Below are 5,000 nucleotides of genomic sequence, written 5' to 3'. Positions count from 1 at the left end.
ACAATTATACTGTTTAACACACTAACACACAAAGATAGACAGACACCATACACATACACACACGCTCCCAACACGCACACTCATACACCCCCCCACACACACACACACACACAAACACACACACACACACACACACACACACACATTCACGTGCGCATGCTTATTTGATTTTAGTTTGGCATTATTATACTCAGTAAAATCATACTTTCAGGTTGTATTAATTTCTCAAAATAGACAGCTATAGATCAAACCTTACTTACCCAATATAGCAGTCGTAGCAGTCAATCAATCAAGCGAGTAAGTAAACACGCAAGCACGTTTAGAGCTCTTGAAATGCTATTCGGGAGTTTTACAACTTTGTTTACACGGATCTCTTGCGTTATTGAACCACACAGCTGTCCGACTCAGAAAAAATGAATGCAACTTCTCTCCTTCAGAGAAGTGATTTTATGTTTATTTAAGTGGTGATACCAGCTTTAGCATCATTTTACTAATGATTAAACTTGAAACATCCTTTGATGTTAGCTTTCACATCTTTGTAATAACCATAAATGTGGAAAGAATAATATTGTATACTATCGCAGTATATGATTACCCAGAGTCAGCTGTGGCTGATTGCACGCGTAATCTACGCTTCGAAATATATGTTACTGCTATGTTGTTGTTTTTTGGGGGTATTTTTAGAAGAAGAAAAAAATGTAAAAATTTTCAAGAATTTGATTGATGATTTCCAGGGGGCTGTTTTCGTTTTAGGCTCAATAATATTGGTCTTATTGTGGTGTATATATTATATCGAATCGGACGACTCAAATACTCCACTCCAGTGCAAAAAAACAACCGCAGATATCTGGTAAGAAAATCTTGTTTTATTCGTTTTCTTACTCATGCCGTTCAAGTTTGATTTTTTATTTAATACTAGCTCTTCCCACTTTTCAGACTGTTGTGTTATTTTCCTTATATATATCTTAGGAAGCTTTTACGACACGATGTTCAGTTATGTTTCTTCCTTTTTTTGTATTGGTTGTTTGGTTTGTCGGTCGGTTGTTTTGAAAGTGTTTTTTGGTGTTGATTGGATTAGAACTCACTTATTGTTTATCTGTTATGTGTAACTAGTGTATTTATTTATCATTTTTTCATTCCGTTACAAATGTTAAGCATAATTGTGTTTTGAATACTATGGTGGTTAATTTTATTTCTTTGATTAAAGATGTGAAAGTTGGCATATCAGCAGCATTAAAGAAACTCACAACGAAATGTTACAAGTATAGGATTCTCATACTAACAGATAGACTCTTTTTTGTCGTTGCAAAAGGTAGGGTATTAGATTTTTCCAGTGTGAATCGATCATGGTACAGAGAAAAAACAACAATTTCATGTGATTACGCAATTATTGTAATCACTTGTTTAAGAAAGGGAGAAGCTGAAACATTCGGTGCTGCGGAGTGCCAGAGTATTATGTTGAACCATGGCATGGCACAGTGACTTCTCAAAATGCTTTACAACACAGTAATTGAATACATTACAATGATACAATGAAACAAAACAGAATGCAATACAATACAATACAATTAAACACAATACAATACAATATAAAGCAAAATATGACTCAAGACTCAAACGTTATTTTATATAATGTATATTACAATCCAATACAACCACAACGTTCTTATCTCAAAGGATACATATTTTCTGTGCCTGACTACGTAGAAAACGTTTACACAATAAAGTTCATTGTTAGATTCTAACCTTCATCTTCATTAAATTACAACGGTATTCGTGACGCAGATGTCGTGTGCAAACAAGTTCTGTTGACTAGGACTTTGAGACTATTATTACATTTTCAACCAACTGATTAACGCCAAATTATAATGAAATTAAATATCAATGCAATTAATTCGTTTTTCCTTACTTACAAGTAAATTGATGAAAAAATGAAACCGTGACAATGCGGCCTCAACTTTTGCAAACGGGAAAGTATGATGTCATCAAATAGCGCTATCAAAAATCGGAGAAACACGACACTATGAGTTATTTCTAATATGCTCACTGTTAGCAGATGATAACTGACATGTCGAGAAAAAATATATCAAGCATGAGCCTTCAGGCGAATGCTGATATCGTTTGTGAGACATTAGAAATGATGGTTTTATTTCGACTAAAAGAAATTTCGAAGCGACCCCGCGAATTAGACAGAACAGCCGCAATGGGAACTTGAGCGCTCCTACCTGATTATGCCTGTCAGTCAAAGAATTCTCGTGACCTGGCTCAGCCAATCAGAGTCACACACCTGACGCACAATTAATTACCCGAGTACATGATACAATAAAGTGAAACGCAGATCAGTCGACACGCCCCCAGGGTGTGGCTTTCAGCAGGAAAAGGTATTTATTCAGCCCTCTTCGTTTCATTGCTCATTCCAGTATCGAGGTGCCGGAGAGACTGATTCTGCACTCTACAAATTGGTGAGGTGTTTGTTTACAGTATGTTTTCCTGCATTTTATGAAGATACTGATTATCTTTTTTTTAAATGTACAAACAACTTGCTTAACTGTGCAATGGATTTCGTGATTTGAAGGTACTGTTGAAGAGATAAGTTCCTAAAACATTTCGAACTCAGCTCTATTTGATGACGTCAATTTTGAGTTGCAAAAAATGTAGAGGCGGCATTGTGACGGCGGCATTTTAAAGGTTATTTCTTCGTATTCATATTCACGTTATGTGCATTTTAATTACGCAATTGTATCATATACATTTAACTATACATATACATGTTACAGTAAATTGTCAAAACCCGGAAATTTACAAAATCCCTTAAAATTTCAGTGCATTTGTAAATTTCCTGTTTCACTCAGGGATTTTGTAAATTTCCTAAAATATTCGTGTGAAATTCCTAGTTTAAAGGGCCATGAAATTTGCATATTTACTAAAAACATATATTAAGGAAAACGAGTGCTTTTTTGATTGAATGAAATCCATTTATTTAGTTCGGCAGCATTAAAGTCAACACACTGTTCTCTCTCTCTCTCTCTCTCTCTCTCTCTCTCTCTCTCTCTCTCTCTCTCTCTCTCTCTCTCTCTCTCTCTCTCTCTCTCTCTCTCTCTCTCTCTCTCTCTCTCTCTCTCTCTCACGCACACACTTTCTCTCCCCCCCCTCTCTCTCTCTTTCTCTGTCTCCCTCTCTCTCTCTCTCTCTCTCACACACTTTCTCCCTCTCTCTCTCTCTCTCAATCTCTCTTCCTCTCTCTCTTGTTTGTGTGTGTGTGTGTGTGTGTGTGTGTGTGTGTGTGTGTGTGTGTGTGTGTGTGTGTGTGTGTGTGTGTGTGTGTGTGTGTGCAGGCCTCAATACTGCCTCTCTCTCTGTTAAATTGTATTTTATTACATGAATAGTGTAAATAATGATTAACTGTGCTTTTTTACATTTAGTCAAGTTTTGACTAAATGTTTTAACATAGAGGAGGAATCGAAACGAGGGTCGTGGTGTATGTGTGTGTGTGTGTGTGTGTGTGTGTGTGTGTGTGTGTGTGTGTGTGTGTGTGTGTGTGTGTGTGTGTGTGTCTGTCTGTCTGTCTGTCTGTCTGTCTGTCTGTCTGTGCGTGTGTGTGTGTAGAGCGATTCAGACTAAACTACTGGACCGATCTTTATGAAATTTGACATGAGAGTTCCTTGGAATGATATCCTCGGACGATTTTTTTCATTTTTTCGATAAATGTCTTTCATGACGTCATATCCGGCTTTTTGTAAAAGTTGAGGCGGCACTGTCACACCCTCATTTTTCAATCAAATTGATTGAAATTTTGGCCAAGCAATCTTCGACAAAGGCCGGACTTCGGTATTGCATTTCCGCTTGGTGGCTTGAAAATTAATTTATGACTTTGGTCATTAAAAATCTGAAAATTGTAAAAATAAAAAAGATTTTTTATAAAACGATCCAAATTTACGTTCATCTTATTCTTCATCATTTTCTGATTCCAAAAACATATAAATATGTTATATTTGGATTAAAAACAAGCTCTGAAAATTAAAAATATAAAAATTATGATCAAAATTAAATTTTTGAAATCAATTCAAAAACACATCTTATTCCTTGTGGGTTCCTGATTCCAAAAAATATATATATGATATGTTTGGATTAAAAACACGCTCAGAAAGTTAAAACGAAGAGAGGTACAGAAAAGCGTGCTATCCTTCTCAGCGCAACTACTACCCCGCTCTTCTTGTCAATTTCACTGCCTTTGCCTCGAGCGGTGGACTGACGATGCTACGAGTATACGGTCTTGCTGAAAAATTGCAGTGCGTTCAGTTTCATTCTGTGAGTTCGACAGCTTGACTAAATGTTGTATTTTCGCCTTACGCGACTTGCTTACATATAGTCAAGTTTTGACTAAATGTTTTAACATAGAGGGGAAATCGAGACGAGGGTCGTGGTGTATGTGTGTGTGTGTGTGTGTGTGTGTGTGTGTGTGTGTGTGTGTGTGTGTGTGTGTGTCTGTCTGTCTGTCTGTCTGTCTGTCTGTGCGTGTGTGTGTGTGTGTAGAGCGATTCAGACCAAACTACTGGACCGATCTTTATGAAATTTGACATGAGAGTTCCTGGGAATGATATCCCCGGACATTATTTTATTTTTTTCGATAAATACTTTTGATGACGTCATATCCGGCTTTTTGTAAAAGTTGAGGCGGCACTGTCACACCCTCATTTTTCAATCAAATTCATTGAAATTTTTGTAAAGCAATCTTCGACGAAGGCCGGACTTCGGTATTGCATTTCAGCTTGGTGGCTTAAAAATTAATTAATGACTTTGCATATTAAAAATCTGAAAATTGTAATACATTTCTTTTTTATATAAAACGATCCAAATTTACGTTCATCTTATTCTACAGCATTTCCTGATTCCAAAAACATATAAATATGTTATATTTGGATTAAAAACAAGCTCTGAAAAATAACAATATAAAAATTATGATCAAAATTAAATTTTCGAAATCGATTTTAATCGATTTC

General features: G+C 36.1%; 1 long non-coding RNA gene across 1 annotated transcript in view; it reads left to right on the top strand.

Moving 5' to 3' along the window:
• Positions 1 to 2,316: 2,316 nt before the first annotated feature.
• LOC138954732 (uncharacterized) overlaps positions 2,317 to 5,000 on the top strand; it is a 6,888-nt gene continuing 4,204 nt past the window's right edge. Inside the window, exon 1 of the long non-coding RNA XR_011451951.1 lies at positions 2,317 to 2,462. This is a non-coding gene — a long non-coding RNA (uncharacterized lncRNA). The remainder of the gene's footprint in view (positions 2,463 to 5,000) is intronic.

Source organism: Littorina saxatilis, unplaced genomic scaffold (genome assembly GCF_037325665.1).
Source record: "Littorina saxatilis isolate snail1 unplaced genomic scaffold, US_GU_Lsax_2.0 scaffold_471, whole genome shotgun sequence".
In the NCBI taxonomy this organism is placed as follows: Eukaryota; Metazoa; Mollusca; class Gastropoda; order Littorinimorpha; family Littorinidae; genus Littorina; species Littorina saxatilis.
Note: the sequence above shows the minus strand (reverse complement) of the source record. Positions and strands in the feature narration are given on the sequence as shown.